Raw genomic sequence first — 20,884 nt, 5'->3', positions numbered from 1 at the left:
AGGCCCATATCTGTAAGTTGCGCCGGTCGGCAGAATGTCTGAGATTTCCCTCTGACAACAGACTTGGGGTTACTTGTGTTTTAGGCTTTCCCCTTGGCGGCCAGGTAGGTGCACCCACACATGTGAGGTACCGTTTTCATCGGGACACCTGTGGGAACGCGGGACGGTAGGCCATGTGTTGTGGGGGGCGTGTTTCGATGGGTGCGGCGAGCGAAATGTGCGGAAAAAGCGTTTTTTTCCCCACATTTCCGACTTTGCAGGGCTGTCTGGGTAAAAAAATCTGGGGCGATGGGCGCAAATCACACCTCTGCGGATTCCCACGGGTGTCCTCTTTTCGAAAATGCATGGGGTTCCCTGTTTTCCTCGGTGGCTTGGACACCCGAGGCCCATATCTGTAAGTTGCGCCGGTCGGCAGAATGTCTGAGATTTCCCTCTGACAACAGACTTGGGGTTACTTGTGTTTTAGGCTTTCCCCTTGGCGGCCAGGTAGGTGCACCCACACATGTGAGGTACCATTTTCATCGGGACACCTGTGGGAATGCGGGACGGTAGGCCATGTGTTGTGGGGGGCGTGTTTCGATGGGTGCGGCGAGCGAAATGTGCGGAAAAAGCATTTTTTCCCCCACATTTCCGACTTTGCAGGGCTGTCTGGGTAAAAAAATCTGGGGCGATGGGCGCAAATCACACCTCTGCGGATTCCCACAGGTGTCCTCTTTTCGAAAATGCATGGGGTTCCCTGTTTTCCTCGGTGGCTTGGACACCCGAGGCCCATATCTGTAAGTTGCGCCGGTCGGCAGAATGTCTGAGATTTCCCTCTGACAACAGACTTGGGGTTACTTGTGTTTTAGGCTTTCCCCTTGGCGGCCAGGTAGGTGCACCCACACATGTGAGGTACCGTTTTCATCGGGACACCTGTGGGAACGCGGGACGGTAGGCCATGTGTTGTGGGGGGCGTGTTTCGATGGGTGCGGCGAGCGAAATGTGCGGAAAAAGCGTTTTTTTCCCCACATTTCCGACTTTGCAGGGCTGTCTGGGTAAAAAAATCTGGGCGATGGACGCAAATCACACCTCTGCGGATTCCCACGGGTGTCCTCTTTTCGAAAATGCATGGGGTTCCCTGTTTTCCTCGGTAGTTGCGCCGGTCGGCAGAATGTCTGAGATTTCCCTCTGACAACAGACTTGGGGTTACTTGTGTTTTAGGCTTTCCCCTTGGCGGCCAGGTAGGTGCACCCACACATGTGAGGTACCGTTTTCATCGGGACACCTGTGGGAACGCGGGACGGTAGGCCATGTGTTGTGGGGGGCGTGTTTCGATGGGTGCGGCGAGCGAAATGTGCGGAAAAAGCGTTTTTTTCCCCACACTTCCGACTTTGCAGGGCTGTCTGGGTAAAAAAATCTGGGGCGATGGGCGCAAATCACACCTCTGCGGATTCCCACGGGTGTCCTCTTTTCGAAAATGCATGGGGTTCCCTGTTTTCCTCGGTGGCTTGGACACCCGAGGCCCATATCTGTAAGTTGCGCCGGTCGGCAGAATGTCTGAGATTTCCCTCTGACAACAGACTTGGGGTTACTTGTGTTTTAGGCTTTCCCCTTGGCGGCCAGGTAGGTGCACCCACACATGTGAGGTACCGTTTTCATCGGGACACCTGTGGGAACGCGGGACGGTAGGCCATGTGTTGTGGGGGGCGTGTTTCGATGGGTGCGGCGAGCGAAATGTGCGGAAAAAGCGTTTTTTTTCCACATTTACGACTTTGCAGGGCTGTCTGGGTAAAAAAAACTGGGGCGATGGGCGCAAATCACACCTCTGCGGATTCCCACGGGTGTCCTCTTTTCGAAAATGCATGGGGTTCCCTGTTTTCCTCGGTGGCTTGGACACCCGAGGCCCATATCTGTAAGTTGCGCCGGTCGGCAGAATGTCTGAGATTTCCCTCTGACAACAGACTTGGGGTTACTTGTGTTTTAGGCTTTCCCCTTGGCGGCCAGGTAGGTGCACCCACACATGTGAGGTACCCCTTGGCATCGGGACACCTGTGGGAACGCGGGACGGTAGGCCATGTGTTGTGGGGGGCGTGTTTCGATGGGTGCGGCGAGCGAAATGTGCGGAAAAAGCGTTTTTTTCCCCACATTTCCGACTTTGCAGGGCTGTCTGGGTAAAAAAATCTGGGGCGAATGGTGCAAATCACACCTCTGCGGATTCCCACGGGTGTCCTCTTTTCGAAAATGCATGGGGTTCCCCGTTTTCCTCGGTGGCTTGGACACCCGAGGCCCATATCTGTAAGTTGCGCCGGTCGGCAGAATGTCTGAGATTTCCCTCTGACAACAGACTTGGGGTTCCTTGTGTTTTAGGCTTTCCCCTTGGCGGCCAGGTAGGTGCACCCACACATGTGAGGTACCGTTTTCATCGGGACACCTGTGGGAACGCGGGACGGTAGGCCATGTGTTGTGGGGGGCGTGTTTCGATGGGTGCGGCGAGCAAAATGTGCGGAAAAAGCGTTTTTTTCCCCACATTTCCGACTTTGCAGGGCTGTCTGGGTAAAAAAATCTGGGGCGATGGGCGCAAATCACACCTCTGCGGATTCCCACGGGTGTCCTCTTTTCGAAAATGCATGGGGTTCCCTGTTTTCCTCGGTGGCTTGGACACCCGAGGCCCATATCTGTAAGTTGCGCCGGTCGGCAGAATGTCTGAGATTTCCCTCTGACAACAGACTTGGGGTTACTTGTGTTTTAGGCTTTCCCCTTGGCGGCCAGGTAGGTGCACCCACACATGTGAGGTACCGTTTTCATCGGGACACCTGTGGAAACGCGGGACGGTAGGCCATGTGTTGTGGGGGGCGTGTTTCGATGGGTGCGGCGAGCGAAATGTGCGGAAAAAGCGTTTTTTTCCCCACATTTCCGACTTTGCAGGGCTGTCTGGGTAAAAAAATCTGGGGCGATGGGCGCAAATCACACCTCTGCGGATTCCCACGGGTGTCCTCTTTTCGAAAATGCATGGGGTTCCCTGTTTTCCTCGGTAGTTGCGCCGGTCGGCAGAATGTCTGAGATTTCCCTCTGACAACAGACTTGGGGTTACTTGTGTTTTAGGCTTTCCCCTTGGCGGCCAGGTAGGTGCACCCACACATGTGAGGTACCGTTTTCATCGGGACACCTGTGGGAACGCGGGACGGTAGGCCATGTGTTGTGGGGGGCGTGTTTCGATGGGTGCGGCGAGCGAAATGTGCGGAAAAAGCGTTTTTTTCCCCACATTTCCGACTTTGCAGGGCTGTCTGGGTAAAAAAATCTGGGGCGATGGGCGCAAATCACACCTCTGCGGATTCCCACGGGTGTCCTCTTTTCGAAAATGCATGGGGTTCCCTGTTTTCCTCGGTGGCTTGGACACCCGAGGCCCATATCTATAAGTTGCGCCGGTCGGCAGAATGTCTGAGATTTCCCTCTGACAACAGACTTGGGGTTACTTGTGTTTTAGGCTTTCCCCTTGGCGGCCAGGTAGGTGCACCCACACATGTGAGGTACCGTTTTTATCGGGACACCTGTGGGAACGCGGGACGGTAGGCCATGTGTTGTGGGGGGCGTGTTTCGATGGGTGCGGCGAGCGAAATGTGTGGAAAAAGCGTTTTTTTCCCCACATTTCTGACTTTGCAGGGCTGTCTGGGTAAAAAAATCTGGGGCGATGGGCGCAAATCACACCTCTGCGGATTCCCACGGGTGTCCTCTTTTCGAAAATGCATGGGGTTCCCTGTTTTCCTCGGTGGCTTGGACACACGAGGCCCATATCTGTAAGTTGCGCCGGTCGGCAGAATGTCTGAGATTTCCCTCTGACAACAGACTTGGGGTTACTTGTGTTTTAGGCTTTCCCCTTGGCGGCCAGGTAGGTGCACCCACACATGTGAGGTACCGTTTTCATCAGGACACCTGTGGAAACGCGGGACGGTAGGCCATGTGTTGTGGGGGGCGTGTTTCGATGGGTGCGGCGAGCGAAATGTGCGGAAAAAGCGTTTTTTTCCCCACATTTCCGACTTTGCAGGGCTGTCTGGGTAAAAAAATCTGGGGCGATGGGCGCAAATCACACCTCTGCGGATTCCCACGGGTGTCCTCTTTTCGAAAATGCATGGGGCCCTGTTTTCCTCGGTGGCTTGGACACCCGAGGCCCATATCTGTAAGTTGCGCCGGTCGGCAGAATGTCTGAGATTTCCCTCTGACAACAGACTTGGGGTTACTTGTGTTTTAGGCTTTCCCCTTGGCGGCCAGGTAGGTGCACCCACACATGTGAGGTACCGTTTTCATCGGGACACCTGTGGGAACGCGGGACGGTAGGCCATGTGTTGTGGGGGGCGTGTTTCGATGGGTGCGGCGAGCGAAATGTGCGGAAAAAGCGTTTTTTTCCCCACATTTCCGACTTTGCAGGGCTGTCTGGGTAAAAAAATCTGGGGCGATGGGCGCAAATCACACCTCTGCGGATTCCCACTGGTGTCCTCTTTTCGAAAATGCATGGGGTTCCCTGTTTTCCTCGGTAGTTGCGCCGGTCGGCAGAATGTCTGAGATTTCCCTCTGACAACAGACTTGGGGTTACTTGTGTTTTAGGCTTTCCCCTTGGCGGCCAGGTAGGTGCACCCACACATGTGAGGTACCGTTTTCATCGGGACACCTGTGGGAACGCGGGACGGTAGGCCATGTGTTGTGGGGGGCGTGTTTCGATGGGTGCGGCGAGCGAAATGTGCGGAAAAAGCGTTTTTTTCCCCACATTTCCGACTTTGCAGGGCTGTCTGGGTAAAAAAATCTGGGGCGATGGGCGCAAATCACACCTCTGCAGATTCCCACGGGTGTCCTCTTTTCGAAAATGCATGGGGTTCCCTATTTTCCTCGGTGGCTTGGACACCCGAGGCCCATATCTGTAAGTTGCGCCGGTCGGCAGAATGTCTGAGATTTCCCTCTGACAACAGACTTGGGGTTACTTGTGTTTTAGGCTTTCCCCTTGGCGGCCAGGTAGGTGCACCCACACATGTGAGGTACCGTTTTCATCGGGACACCTGTGGGAACGCGGGACGGTAGGCCATGTGTTGTGGGGGGCGTGTTTCGATGGGTGCGGCGAGCGAAATGTGCGGAAAAAGTGTTTTTTTCCCCACATTTCCGACTTTGCAGGGCTGTCTGGGTAAAAAAATCTGGGGCGATGGGCGCAAATCACACCTCTGCGGATTCCCACGGGTGTCCTCTTTTCGAAAATGCATGGGGTTCCCTGTTTTCCTCGGTGGCTTGGACACCTGAGGCCCATATCTGTAAGTTGCGCCGGTCGGCAGAATGTCTGAGATTTCCCTCTGACAACAGACTTGGGGTTACTTGTGTTTTAGGCTTTCCCCTTGGCGGCCAGGTAGGTGCACCCACACATGTGAGGTACCGTTTTCATCGGGACACCTGTGGGAACGCGGGACGGTAGGCCATGTGTTGTGGGGGGCGTGTTTCGATGGGTGCGGCGAGCGAAATGTGTGGAAAAAGCGTTTTTTTCCCCACATTTCCGACTTTGCAGGGCTGTCTGGGTAAAAAAATCTGGGGCGATGGGTGCAAATCACACCTCTGCGGATTCCCACGGGTGTCCTCTTTTCGAAAATGCATGGGGTTCCCTGTTTTCCTCGGTGGCTTGGACACCCGAGGCCCATATCTGTAAGTTGCGCCGGTCGGCAGAATGTCTGAGATTTCCCTCTGACAACAGACTTGGGGTTACTTGTGTTTTAGGCTTTCCCCTTGGCGGCCAGGTAGGTGCACCCACACATGTGAGGTACCGTTTTCATCGGGACACCTGTGGGAACGCGGGACGGTAGGCCATGTGTTGTGGGGGGCGTGTTTCCATGGGTGCGGCGAGCGAAATGTGCGGAAAAAGCGTTTTTTTCCCCACATTTCCGACTTTGCAGGGCTGTCTGGGTAAAAAAATCTGGGGCGATGGGCGCAAATCACACCTCTGCGGATTCCCACGGGTGTCCTCTTTTCGAAAATGCATGGGGTTCCCTGTTTTCCTCAGTGGCTTGGACACCCGAGGCCCATATCTGTAAGTTGCGCCGGTCGGCAGAATGTCTGAGATTTCCCTCTGACAACAGACTTGGGGTTACTTGTGTTTTAGGCTTTCCCCTTGGCGGCCAGGTAGGTGCACCCACACATGTGAGGTACCGTTTTCATCGGGACACCTGTGGGAACGCGGGACGGTAGGCCATGTGTTGTGGGGGGTGTGTTTCGATGGGTGCGGCGAGTGAAATGTGTGGAAAAAGCGTTTTTTTCCCCACATTTCCGACTTTGCAGGGCTGTCTGGGTAAAAAAATCTGGGGCGATGGGCGCAAATCACACCTCTGCGGATTCCCACGGGTGTCCTCTTTTCGAAAATGCATGGGGTTCCCTGTTTTCCTCGGTGGCTTGGACACCCGAGGCCCATATCTGTAAGTTGCGCCGGTCGGCAGAATGTCTGAGATTTCCCTCTGACAACAGACTTGGGGTTACTTGTGTTTTAGGCTTTCCCCTTGGCGGCCAGGTAGGTGCACCCACACATGTGAGGTACCGTTTTCATCGGGACACCTGTGGGAACGCGGGACGGTAGGCCATGTGTTGTGGGGGGCGTGTTTCGATGGGTGCGGCGAGCGAAATGTGCGGAAAAAGCGTTTATTTCCCCACATTTCCGACTTTGCAGGGCTGTCTAGGTAAAAAAATCTGGGGCGATGGGCGCAAATCACACCTCTGCGGATTCCCACGGGTGTCCTCTTTTCGAAAATGCATGGGGTTCCCTGTTTTCCTCGGTGGCTTGGACACCCGAGGCCCATATCTGTAAGTTGCGCCGGTCGGCAGAATGTCTGAGATTTCCCTCTGACAACAGACTTGGGGTTACTTGTGTTTTAGGCTTTCCCCTTGGCGGCCAGGTAGGTGCACCCACACATGTGAGGTACCGTTTTCATCGGGACACCTGTGGGAACGCGGGACGGTAGGCCATGTGTTGTGGGGGGCGTGTTTCGATGGGTGCGGCGAGCCAAATGTGCGGAAAAGGCGTTTTTTTCCCCACATTTCCGACTTTGCAGGGCTGTCTGGGTAAAAAAATCTGGGGCGATGGGCGCAAATCACACCTCTGCGGATTCCCACGGGTGTCCTCTTTTCGAAAATGCATGGGGTTCCCTGTTTTCCTCGGTGGCTTGGACACCCGAGGCCCATATCTGTAAGTTGCGCCGGTCGGCAGAATGTCTGAGATTTCCCTCTGACAACAGACTTGGGGTTACTTGTGTTTTAGGCTTTCCCCTTGGCGGCCAGGTAGGTGCACCCACACATGTGAGGTACCGTTTTCATCGGGACACCTGTGGGAACGCGGGACGGTAGGCCATGTGTTGTGGGGGGCGTGTTTCGATGGGTGCGGCGAGCGAAATGTGCGGAAAAAGCGTTTTTTCCCCACATTTCCGACTTTGCAGGGCTGTCTGGGTAAAAAAATCTGGGGCGATGGGCGCAAATCACACCTCTGCGGATTCCCACGGGTGTCCTCTTTTCGAAAATGCATGGGGTTCCCTGTTTTCCTTGGTGGCTTGGACACCCGAGGCCCATATCTGTAAGTTGCGCCGGTCGGCAGAATGTCTGAGATTTCCCTCTGACAACAGACTTGGGGTTACTTGTGTTTTAGGCTTTCCCCTTGGCGGCCAGGTAGGTGCACCCACACATGTGAGGTACCATTTTCATCGGGACACCTGTGGGAATGCGGGACGGTAGGCCATGTGTTGTGGGGGGCGTGTTTCGATGGGTGCGGCGAGCGAAATGTGCGGAAAAAGCGTTTTTTCCCCCACATTTCCGACTTTGCAGGGCTGTCTGGGTAAAAAAATCTGGGGCGATGGGCGCAAATCACACCTCTGCGGATTCCCACGGGTGTCCTCTTTTCGATAATGCATGGGGTTCCCTGTTTTCCTCGGTGGCTTGGACACCCGAGGCCCATATCTGTAAGTTGCGCCGGTCGGCAGAATGTCTGAGATTTCCCTCTGACAACAGACTTGGGGTTACTTGTGTTTTAGGCTTTCCCCTTGGCGGCCAGGTAGGTGCACCCACACATGTGAGGTACCGTTTTCATCGGGACACCTGTGGGAACGCGGGACGGTAGGCCATGTGTTGTGGGGGGCGTGTTTCGATGGGTGCGGCGAGCGAAATGTGCGGAAAAAGCGTTTTTTTCCCCACATTTCCGACTTTGCAGGGCTGTCTGGGTAAAAAAATCTGGGGCGATGGGCGCAAATCACACCTCTGCGGATTCCCACGGGTGTCCTCTTTTCTAAAATGCATGGGGTTCCCTGTTTTCCTCGGTAGTTGCGCCGGTCGGCAGAATGTCTGAGATTTCCCTCTGACAACAGACTTGGGGTTACTTGTGTTTTAGGCTTTCCCCTTGGCGGCCAGGTAGGTGCACCCACACATGTGAGGTACTGTTTTGATCGGGACACCTGTGGGAACGCGGGACGGTAGGCCATGTGTTGTGGGGGGCGTGTTTCGATGGGTGCGGCGAGCGAAATGTGCGAAAAAAGCGTTTTTTTCCCCACATTTCCGACTTTGCAGGGCTGTCTGGGTAAAAAAATCTGGGGCGATGGGCGCAAATCACACCTCTGCGGATTCCCACGGGTGTCCTCTTTTCGAAAATGCATGGGGTTCCCTGTTTTCCTCGGTGGCTTGGACACCCGAGGCCCATATCTGTAAGTTGCGCCGGTCGGCAGAATGTCTGAGATTTCCCTCTGACAACAGACTTGGGGTTACTTGTGTTTTAGGCTTTCCCCTTGGCGGCCAGGTAGGTGCACCCACACATGTGAGGTACCGTTTTCATCGGGACACCTGTGGGAACGCGGGACGGTAGGCCATGTGTTGTGGGGGGCGTGTTTCGATGGGTGCGGCGAGCGAAATGTGCGGAAAAAGCGTTTTTTTCCCCACATTTCCGACTTTGCAGGGCTGTCTGGGTAAAAAAATCTGGGGCGATGGGCGCAAATCACACCTCTGCGGATTCCCACGGGTGTCCTCTTTTCGAAAATGCATGGGGTTCCCCGTTTTCCTCGGTGGCTTGGACACCCGAGGCCCATATCTGTAAGTTGCGCCGGTCGGCAGAATGTCTGAGATTTCCCTCTGACAACAGACTTGGGGTTACTTGTGTTTTAGGCTTTCCCCTTGGCGGCCAGGTAGGTGCACCCACACATGTGAGGTACCGTTTTCATCGGGACACCTGTGGGAACGCGGGACGGTAGGCCATGTGTTGTGGGGGGCGTGTTTCGATGGGTGCGGCGAGCGAAATGTGCGTAAAAAGCGTTTTTTTCCCCACATTTCCGACTTTGCAGGGCTGTCTGGGTAAAAAAATCTGGGGCGATGGGCGCAAATCACACCTCTGCGGATTCCCACGGGTGTCCTCTTTTCGAAAATGCATGGGGTTCCCTGTTTTCCTCGGTGGCTTGGACACCCGAGGCCCATATCTGTAAGTTGCGCCGGTCGGCAGAATGTCTGAGATTTCCCTCTGACAACAGACTTGGGGTTACTTGTGTTTTAGGCTTTCCCCTTGGCGGCCAGGTAGGTGCACCCACACATGTGAGGTACCGTTTTCATCGGGACACCTGTGGGAACGCGGGACGGTAGGCCATGTGTTGTGGGGGGCGTGTTTCGATGGGTGCGGCGAGCGAAATGTGCGGAAAAAGCGTTTTTTTTCCACATTTACGACTTTGCAGGGCTGTCTGGGTAAAAAAAACTGGGGCGATGGGCGCAAATCACACCTCTGCGGATTCCCACGGGTGTCCTCTTTTCGAAAATGCATGGGGTTCCCTGTTTTCCTCGGTGGCTTGGACACCCGAGGCCCATATCTGTAAGTTGCGCCGGTCGGCAGAATGTCTGAGATTTCCCTCTGACAACAGACTTGGGGTTACTTGTGTTTTAGGCTTTCCCCTTGGCGGCCAGGTAGGTGCACCCACACATGTGAGGTACCGTTTTCATCGGGACACCTGTGGGAACGCGGGACGGTAGGCCATGTGTTGTGGGGGGCGTGTTTCGATGGGTGCGGCGAGCGAAATGTGCGGAAAAAGCGTTTTTTTCCCCACATTTCCGACTTTGCAGGGCTGTCTGGGTAAAAAAATCTGGGGCGATGGGCGCAAATCACACCTCTGCGGATTCCCACGGGTGTCCTCTTTTCGAAAATGCATGGGGTTCCCTGTTTTCCTCGGTGGCTTGGACACCTGAGGCCCATATCTGTAAGTTGTGCCGGTCGGCAGAATGTCTGAGATTTCCCTCTGACAACAGACTTGGGGTTACTTGTGTTTTAGGCTTTCCCCTTGGCGGCCAGGTAGGTGCACCCACACATGTGAGGTACCGTTTTCATCGGGACACCTGTGGGAACGCGGGACGGTAGGCCATGTGTTGTGGGGGGCGTGTTTCGATGGGTGCGGCGAGCGAAATGTGTGGAAAAAGCGTTTTTTTCCCCACATTTCCGACTTTGCAGGGCTGTCTGGGTAAAAAAATCTGGGGCGATGGGTGCAAATCACACCTCTGCGGATTCCCATGGGTGTCCTCTTTTCGAAAATGCATGGGGTTCCCTGTTTTCCTCGGTGGCTTGGACACCCGAGGCCCATATCTGTAAGTTGCGCCGGTCGGCAGAATGTCTGAGATTTCCCTCTGACAACAGACTTGGGGTTACTTGTGTTTTAGGCTTTCCCCTTGGCGGCCAGGTAGGTGCACCCACACATGTGAGGTACCGTTTTCATCGGGACACCTGTGGGAACGCGGGACGGTAGGCCATGTGTTGTGGGGGGCGTGTTTCCATGGGTGCGGCGAGCGAAATGTGCGGAAAAAGCGTTTTTTTCCCCACATTTCCGACTTTGCAGGGCTGTCTGGGTAAAAAAATCTGGGGCGATGGGCGCAAATCACACCTCTGCGGATTCCCACGGGTGTCCTCTTTTCGAAAATGCATGGGGTTCCCTGTTTTCCTCGGTGGCTTGGACACCCGAGGCCCATATCTGTAAGTTGCGCCGGTCGGCAGAATGTCTGAGATTTCCCTCTGACAACAGACTTGGGGTTACTTGTGTTTTAGGCTTTCCCCTTGGCGGCCAGGTAGGTGCACCCACACATGTGAGGTACCGTTTTCATCGGGACACCTGTGGGAACGCGGGACGGTAGGCCATGTGTTGTGGGGGGCGTGTTTCGATGGGTGCGGCGAGCGAAATGTGCGGAAAAAGCGTTTTATTCCCCACATTTCCGACTTTGCAGGGCTGTCTGGGTAAAAAAATCTGGGGCGATGGGCGCAAATCACACCTCTGCGGATTCCCACGGGTGTCCTCTTTTCGAAAATGCATGGGGTTCCCTGTTTTCCTCGGTGGCTTGGACACCTGAGGCCCATATCTGTAAGTTGTGCCGGTCGGCAGAATGTCTGAGATTTCCCTCTGACAACAGACTTGGGGTTACTTGTGTTTTAGGCTTTCCCCTTGGCGGCCAGGTAGGTGCACCCACACATGTGAGGTACCGTTTTCATCGGGACACCTGTGGGAACGCGGGACGGTAGGCCATGTGTTGTGGGGGGCGTGTTTCGATGGGTGCGGCGAGCGAAATGTGTGGAAAAAGCGTTTTTTTCCCCACATTTCCGACTTTGCAGGGCTGTCTGGGTAAAAAAATCTGGGGCGATGGGTGCAAATCACACCTCTGCGGATTCCCACGGGTGTCCTCTTTTCGAAAATGCATGGGGTTCCCTGTTTTCCTCGGTGGCTTGGACACCCGAGGCCCATATCTGTAAGTTGCGCCGGTCGGCAGAATGTCTGAGATTTCCCTCTGACAACAGACTTGGGGTTACTTGTGTTTTAGGCTTTCCCCTTGGCGGCCAGGTAGGTGCACCCACACATGTGAGGTACCGTTTTCATCGGGACACCTGTGGGAACGCGGGACGGTAGGCCATGTGTTGTGGGGGGCGTGTTTCCATGGGTGCGGCGAGCGAAATGTGCGGAAAAAGCGTTTTTTTCCCCACATTTCCGACTTTGCAGGGCTGTCTGGGTAAAAAAATCTGGGGCGATGGGCGCAAATCACACCTCTGCGGATTCCCACGGGTGTCCTCTTTTCGAAAATGCATGGGGTTCCCTGTTTTCCTCGGTGGCTTGGACACCCGAGGCCCATATCTGTAAGTTGCGCCGGTCGGCAGAATGTCTGAGATTTCCCTCTGACAACAGACTTGGGGTTACTTGTGTTTTAGGCTTTCCCCTTGGCGGCCAGGTAGGTGCACCCACACATGTGAGGTACCGTTTTCATCGGGACACCTGTGGGAACGCGGGACAGTAGGCCATGTGTTGTGGGGGGCGTGTTTCGATGGGTGCGGCGAGCCAAATGTGCGGAAAAAGCGTTTTTTTCCCCACATTTCCGACTTTGCAGGGCTGTCTGGGTAAAAAAATCTGGGGCGATGGGCGCAAATCACACCTCTGCGGATTCCCACGGGTGTCCTCTTTTCGAAAATGCATGGGGTTCCCTGTTTTCCTCAGTGGCTTGGACACCCGAGGCCCATATCTGTAAGTTGCGCCGGTCGGCAGAATGTCTGAGATTTCCCTCTGACAACAGACTTGGGGTTACTTGTGTTTTAGGCTTTCCCCTTGGCGGCCAGGTAGATGCACCCACACATGTGAGGTACCGTTTTCATCGGGACACCTGTGGGAACGCGGGACGGTAGGCCATGTGTTGTGGGGGGTGTGTTTCGATGGGTGCGGCGAGCGAAATGTGTGGAAAAAGCGTTTTTTTCCCCACATTTCCGACTTTGCAGGGCTGTCTGGGTAAAAAAATCTGGGGCGATGGGCGCAAATCACACCTCTGCGGATTCCCACGGGTGTCCTCTTTTCGAAAATGTATGGGGTTCCCTGTTTTCCTCGGTGGCTTGGACACCCGAGGCCCATATCTGTAAGTTGCGCCGGTCGGCAGAATGTCTGAGATTTCCCTCTGACAACAGACTTGGGGTTACTTGTGTTTTAGGCTTTCCCCTTGGCGGCCAGGTAGGTGCACCCACACATGTGAGGTACCGTTTTCATCGGGACACCTGTGGGAACGCGGGACGGTAGGCCATTAGTTGTGGGGGGCTTGTTTCGATGGGTGCGGCGAGCGAAATGTGCGGAAAAAGCGTTTATTTCCCCACATTTCCGACTTTGCAGGGCTGTCTAGGTAAAAAAATCTGGGGCGATGGGCGCAAATCACACCTCTGCGGATTCCCACGGGTGTCCTCTTTTCGAAAATGCATGGGGTTCCCTGTTTTCCTCGGTGGCTTGGACACCCGAGGCCCATATCTGTAAGTTGCGCCGGTCGGCAGAATGTCTGAGATTTCCCTCTGACAACAGACTTGGGGTTACTTGTGTTTTAGGCTTTCCCCTTGGCGGCCAGGTAGGTGCACCCACACATGTGAGGTACCGTTTTCATCGGGACACCTGTGGGAACGCGGGACGGTAGGCCATGTGTTGTGGGGGGCGTGTTTCGATGGGTGCGGCGAGCGAAATGTGCGGAAAAAGCATTTTTTTCCCCACATTTCCGACTTTGCAGGGCTGTCTGGGTAAAAAAATCTGGGGCGATGGGCGCAAATCACACCTCTGCGGATTCCCACGGGTGTCCTCTTTTCGAAAATGCATGGGGTTCCCTGTTTTCCTCGGTGGCTTGGACACCCGAGGCCCATATCTGTAAGTTGCGCCGGTCGGCAGAATGTCTGAGATTTCCCTCTGACAACAGACTTGGGGTTACTTGTGTTTTAGGCTTTCCCCTTGGCGGCCAGGTAGGTGCACCCACACATGTGAGGTACCGTTTTCATCGGGACACCTGTGGGAACGCGGGACGGTAGGCCATGTGTTGTGGGGGGCGTGTTTCGATGGGTGCGGCGAGCCAAATGTGCGGAAAAAGCGTTTTTTTCCCCACATTTCCGACTTTGCAGGGCAGTCTGGGTAAAAAAATCTGGGGCGATGGGCGCAAATCACACCTCTGCGGATTCCCACGGGTGTCCTCTTTTCGAAAATGCATGGGGTTCCCTGTTTTCCTCGGTGGCTTGGACACCCGAGGCCCATATCTGTAAGTTGCGCCGGTCGGCAGAATGTCTGAGATTTCCCTCTGACAACAGACTTGGGGTTACTTGTGTTTTAGGCTTTCCCCTTGGCGGCCAGGTAGGTGCACCCACACATGTGAGGTACCGTTTTCATCGGGACACCTGTGGGAACGCGGGACGGTAGGCCATGTGTTGTGGGGGGCGTGTTTCGATGGGTGCGGCGAGCGAAATGTGCGGAAAAAGCGTTTTTTTCCCCACATTTCCGACTTTGCAGGGCTGTCTGGGTAAAAAAATCTGGGGCGATGGGCGCAAATCACACCTCTGCGGATTCCCACGGGTGTCCTCTTTTCGAAAATGCATGGGGTTCCCTGTTTTCCTCGGTGGCTTGGACACCCGAGGCCCATATCTGTAAGTTGCGCCGGTCGGCAGAATGTCTGAGATTTCCCTCTGACAACAGACTTGGGGTTACTTGTGTTTTAGGCTTTCCCCTTGGCGGCCAGGTAGGTGCACCCACACATGTGAGGTACCGTTTTCATCGGGACACCTGTGGGAACGCGGGACGGTAGGCCATGTGTTGTGGGGGGCGTGTTTCGATGGGTGCGGCGAGCGAAATGTGCGGAAAAAGCATTTTTTTCCCCACATTTCCGACTTTGCAGGGCTGTCTGGGTAAAAAAATCTGGGGCGATGGACGCAAATCACACCTCTGCGGATTCCCACGGGTGTCCTCTTTTCGAAAATGCATGGGGTTCCCTGTTTTCCTCGGTAGTTGCGCCGGTCGGCAGAATGTCTGAGATTTCCCTCTGACAACAGACTTGGGGTTACTTGTGTTTTAGGCTTTCCCCTTGGCGGCCAGGTAGGTGCACCCACACATGTGAGGTACCGTTTTCATCGGGACACCTGTGGGAACGCGGGACGGTAGGCCATGTGTTGTGGGGGGCGTGTTTCGATGGGTGCGGCGAGCGAAATGTGCGGAAAAAGCATTTTTTTCCCCACACTTCCGACTTTGCAGGGCTGTCTGGGTAAAAAAATCTGGGGCGATGGGCGCAAATCACACCTCTGCGGATTCCCACGGGTGTCCTCTTTTCGAAAATGCATGGGGTTCCCTGTTTTCCTCGGTGGCTTGGACACCCGAGGCCCATATCTGTAAGTTGCGCCGGTCGGCAGAATGTCTGAGATTTCCCTCTGACAACAGACTTGGGGTTACTTGTGTTTTAGGCTTTCCCCTTGGCGGCCAGGTAGGTGCACCCACACATGTGAGGTACCGTTTTCATCGGGACACCTGTGGGAACGCGGGACGGTAGGCCATGTGTTGTGGGGGGCGTGTTTCGATGGGTGCGGCGAGCGAAATGTGCGGAAAAAGCGTTTTTTTCCCCACATTTCCGACTTTGCAGGGCTGTCTGGGTAAAAAAATCTGGGGCGATGGGCGCAAATCACACCTCTGCGGATTCCCACGGGTGTCCTCTTTTCGAAAATGCATGGGGTTCCCTGTTTTCCTCGGTGGCTTGGACACCCGAGGCCCATATCTGTAAGTTGCGCCGGTCGGCAGAATGTCTGAGATTTCCCTCTGACAACAGACTTGGGGTTACTTGTGTTTTAGGCTTTCCCCTTGGCGGCCAGGTAGGTGCACCCACACATGTGAGGTACCATTTTCATCGGGACACCTGTGGGAATGCGGGACGGTAGGCCATGTGTTGTGGGGGGCGTGTTTCGATGGGTGCGGCGAGCGAAATGTGCGGAAAAAGCATTTTTTCCCCCACATTTCCGACTTTGCAGGGCTGTCTGGGTAAAAAAATCTGGGGCGATGGGCGCAAATCACACCTCTGCGGATTCCCACAGGTGTCCTCTTTTCGAAAATGCATGGGGTTCCCTGTTTTCCTCGGTGGCTTGGACACCCGAGGCCCATATCTGTAAGTTGCGCCGGTCGGCAGAATGTCTGAGATTTCCCTCTGACAACAGACTTGGGGTTACTTGTGTTTTAGGCTTTCCCCTTGGCGGCCAGGTAGGTGCACCCACACATGTGAGGTACCGTTTTCATCGGGACACCTGTGGGAACGCGGGACGGTAGGCCATGTGTTGTGGGGGGCGTGTTTCGATGGGTGCGGCGAGCGAAATGTGCGGAAAAAGCGTTTTTTTCCCCACATTTCCGACTTTGCAGGGCTGTCTGGGTAAAAAAATCTGGGGCGATGGACGCAAATCACACCTCTACGGATTCCCACGGGTGTCCTCTTTTCGAAAATGCATGGGGTTCCCTGTTTTCCTCGGTAGTTGCGCCGGTCGGCAGAATGTCTGAGATTTCCCTCTGACAACAGACTTGGGGTTACTTGTGTTTTAGGCTTTCCCCTTGGCGGCCAGGTAGGTGCACCCACACATGTGAGGTACCGTTTTCATCGGGACACCTGTGGGAACGCGGGACGGTAGGCCATGTGTTGTGGGGGGCGTGTTTCGATGGGTGCGGCGAGCGAAATGTGCGGAAAAAGCGTTTTTTTCCCCACACTTCCGACTTTGCAGGGCTGTCTGGGTAAAAAAATCTGGGGCGATGGGCGCAAATCACACCTCTGCGGATTCCCACGGGTGTCCTCTTTTCGAAAATGCATGGGGTTCCCTGTTTTCCTCGGTGGCTTGGACACCCGAGGCCCATATCTGTAAGTTGCGCCGGTCGGCAGAATGTCTGAGATTTCCCTCTGACAACAGACTTGGGGTTACTTGTGTTTTAGGCTTTCCCCTTGGCGGCCAGGTAGGTGCACCCACACATGTGAGGTACCGTTTTCATCGGGACACCTGTGGGAACGCGGGACGGTAGGCCATGTGTTGTGGGGGGCGTGTTTCGATGGGTGCGGCGAGCGAAATGTGCGGAAAAAGCGTTTTTTTTCCACATTTACGACTTTGCAGTGCTGTCTGGGTAAAAAAAAACTGGGGCGATGGGCGCAAATCACACCTCTGCGGATTCCCACGGGTGTCCTCTTTTCGAAAATGCATGGGGTTCCCTGTTTTCCTCGGTGGCTTGGACACCCGAGGCCCATATCTGTAAGTTGCGCCGGTCGGCAGAATGTCTGAGATTTCCCTCTGACAACAGACTTGGGGTTACTTGTGTTTTAGGCTTTCCCCTTGGCGGCCAGGTAGGTGCACCCACACATGTGAGGTACCGTTTTCATCGGGACACCTGTGGGAACGCGGGACGGTAGGCCATGTGTTGTGGGGGGCGTGTTTCGATGGGTGCGGCGAGCGAAATGTGCGGAAAAAGCGTTTATTTCCCCACATTTCCGACTTTGCAGGGCTGTCTAGGTAAAAAAATCTGGGGCGATGGGCGCAAATCACACCTCTGCGGATTCCCACGGGTGTCCTCTTTTCGAAAATGCATGGGGTTCCCTGTTTTCCTCGGTGGCTTGGACACCCGAGGCCCATATCTGTAAGTTGCGCCGGTCGGCAGAATGTCTGAGATTTCCCTCTGACAACAGACTTGGGGTTACTTGTGTTTTAGGCTTTCCCCTTGGCGGCCAGGTAGGTGCACCCACACATGTGAGGTACCGTTTTCATCGGGACACCTGTGGGAACGCGGGACGGTAGGCCATGTGTTGTGGGGGCGTGTTTCGATGGGTGCGGCGAGCCAAATGTGCGGAAAAGGCGTTTTTTTCCCCACATTTCCGACTTTGCAGGGCTGTCTGGGTCAAAAAATCTGGGGCGATGGGCGCAAATCACACCTCTGCGGATTCCCACGGGTGTCCTCTTTTCGAAAATGCATGGGGTTCCCTGTTTTCCTCGGTGGCTTGGACACCCGAGGCCCATATCTGTAAGTTGCGCCGGTCGGCAGAATGTCTGAGATTTCCCTCTGACAACAGACTTGGGGTTACTGGTGTTTTAGGCTTTCCCCTTGGCGGCCAGGTAGGTGCACCCACACATGTGAGGTACCGTTTTCATCGGGACACCTGTGGGAACGCGGGACGGTAGGCCATGTGTTGTGGGGGGCGTGTTTCGATGGGTGCGGCGAGCGAAATGTGCGGAAAAAGCGTTTTTTTCCCCACATTTCCGACTTTGCAGGGCTGTCTGGGTAAAAAAATCTGGGGCGATGGGCGCAAATCACACCTCTGCGGATTCCCACGGGTGTCCTCTTTTCGAAAATGCATGGGGTTCCCTGTTTTCCTTGGTGGCTTGGACACCCGAGGCCCATATCTGTAAGTTGCGCCGGTCGGCAGAATGTCTGAGATTTCCCTCTGACAACAGACTTGGGGTTACTTGTGTTTTAGGCTTTCCCCTTGGCGGCCAGGTAGGTGCACCCACACATGTGAGGTACCATTTTCATCGGGACACCTGTGGGAATGCGGGACGGTAGGCCATGTGTTGTGGGGGGCGTGTTTCGATGGGTGCGGCGAGCGAAATGTGCGGAAAAAGCGTTTTTTCCCCCACATTTCCGACTTTGCAGGGCTGTCTGGGTAAAAAAATCTGGGGCGATGGGCGCAAATCACACCTCTGCGGATTCCCACGGGTGTCCTCTTTTCGAAAATGCATGGGGTTCCCTGTTTTCCTCGGTGGCTTGGACACCCGAGGCCCATATCTGTAAGTTGCGCCGGTCGGCAGAATGTCTGAGATTTCCCTCTGACAACAGACTTGGGGTTACTTGTGTTTTAGGCTTTCCCCTTGGCGGCCAGGTAGGTGCACCCACACATGTGAGGTACCGTTTTCATCGGGACACCTGTGGGAACGCGGGACGGTAGGCCATGTGTTGTGGGGGGCGTGTTTCGATGGGTGCGGCGAGCGAAATGTGCGGAAAAAGCGTTTTTTTCCCCACATTTCCGACTTTGCAGGGCTGTCTGGCTGTCACACATGTGAGGTACCGTTTTCATCGGGACACCTGTGGGAACGCGGGACGGTAGGCCATGTGTTGTGGGGGGCGTGTTTTCGATGGGTGCGGCGAGCGAAATGTGCGGAAAAAGCGTTTTTTTCCCCACATTTCCGACTTTGCAGGGCTGTCTGGGTAAAAAAATCTGGGGCGATGGGCGCAAATCACACCTCTGCGGATTCCCACGGGTGTCCTCTTTTCGAAAATGCATGGGGTTCCCTGTTTTCCTCGGTGGCTTGGACACCCGAGGCCCATATCTGTAAGTTGCGCCGGTCGGCAGAATGTCTGAGATTTCCCTCTGACAACAGACTTGGGGTTACTTGTGTTTTAGGCTTTCCCCTTGGCGGCCAGGTAGGTGCACCCACACATGTGAGGTACCGTTTTCATCGGGACACCTGTGGGAACGCGGGACGGTAGGCCATGTGTTGTGGGGGGCGTGTTTCGATGGGTGCGGCGAGCGAAATGTGCGGAAAAAGCGTTTTTTCCCCCACATTTCCGACTTTGCAGGGCTGTCTGGGTAAAAAAATCTGGGGCGATGGGCGCAAATCACACCTCTGCGGATTCCCACGGGTGTCCTCTTTTCGAAAATGCATGGGGTTCCCTGTTTTCCTCGGTGGCTTGGACACCCGAGGCCCATATCTGTAAGTTGCGCCGGTCGGCAGAATGTCTGAGATTTCCCTCTGACAACAGACTTGGGGTTACTTGTGTTTTAGGCTTTCCCCTTGGCGGCCAGGTAGGTGCACCCACACATGTGAGGTACCGTTTTCATCGGGACACCTGTGGGAACGCGGGACGGTAGGCCATGTGTTGTGGGGGGCGTGTTTCGATGGGTGCGGCGAGCGAAATGTGCGGAAAAAGCGTTTTTTTCCCCACATTTCCGACTTTGCAGGGCTGTCTAGGTAAAAAAATCTGGGGCGATGGGCGCAAATCACACCTCTGCGGATTCCCACGGGTGTCCTCTTTTCGAAAATGCATGGGGTTCCCTGTTTTCCTCGGTGGCTTGGACACCCGAGGCCCATATCTGTAAGTTGCGCCGGTCGGCAGAATGTCTGAGATTTCCCTCTGACAACAGACTTGGGGTTACTTGTGTTTTAGGCTTTCCCCTTGGCGGCCAGGTAGGTGCACCCACACATGTGAGGTACCGTTTTCATCGGGACACCTGTGGGAACGCGGGACGGTAGGCCATGTGTTGTGGGGGGCGTGTTTCGATGGGTGCGGCGAGCAAAATGTGCGGAAAAAGCATTTTTTTCCCCACACTTCCGACTTTGCAGGGCTGTCTGGGTAAAAAAATCTGGGGCGATGGGCGCAAATCACACCTCTGCGGATTCCCACGGGTGTCCTCTTTTCGAAAATGCATGGGGTTCCCTGTTTTCCTCGGTGGCTTGGACACCCGAGGCCCATATCTGTAAGTTGCGCCGGTCGGCAGAATGTCTGAGATTTCCCTCTAACAACAGACTTGGGGTTACTTGTGTTTTAGGCTTTCCCCTTGGCGGCCAGGTAGGTGCACCCACACATGTGAGGTACCGTTTTCATCGGGACACCTGTGGGAACGCGGGACGGTAGGCCATGTGTTGTGGGGGGCGTGTTTCGATGGGTGCGGCGAGCGAAATGTGCGGAAAAAGCGTTTTTTTCCCCACATTTCCGACTTTGCAGGGCTGTCTGGGTAAAAAAATCTGGGGCGATGGGCGCAAATCACACCTCTGCGGATTCCCACGGGTGTCCTCTTTTCGAAAATGCATGGGGTTCCCTGTTTTCCTCGGTGGCTTGGACACCCGAGTCCCATATCTGTAAGTTGCGCCGGTCGGCAGAATGTCTGAGATTTCCCTCTGACAACAGACTTGGGGTTACTTGTGTTTTAGGCTTTCCCCTTGGCGACCAGGTAGATGCACCCACACATGTGAGGTACCGTTTTCATCGGGACACCTGTGGGAACGCGGGACGGTAGGCCATGTGTTGTGGGGGCGTGTTTCGATGGGTGCGGCGAGCGAAATGTGCGGAAAAAGCGTTTTTTTCCCCACATTTCCGACTTTGCAGGGCTGTCTGGGTAAAAA

Source organism: Ambystoma mexicanum, chromosome 2q (assembly GCF_040938575.1).
Source record: "Ambystoma mexicanum isolate Mex_15411 chromosome 2q, UKY_AmexF1_1, whole genome shotgun sequence".
Classification (NCBI taxonomy): domain Eukaryota; kingdom Metazoa; phylum Chordata; class Amphibia; order Caudata; family Ambystomatidae; genus Ambystoma; species Ambystoma mexicanum.
The sequence above is the reverse complement of the archived record's forward strand: the minus strand, read 5'-3'. Positions refer to the sequence as shown.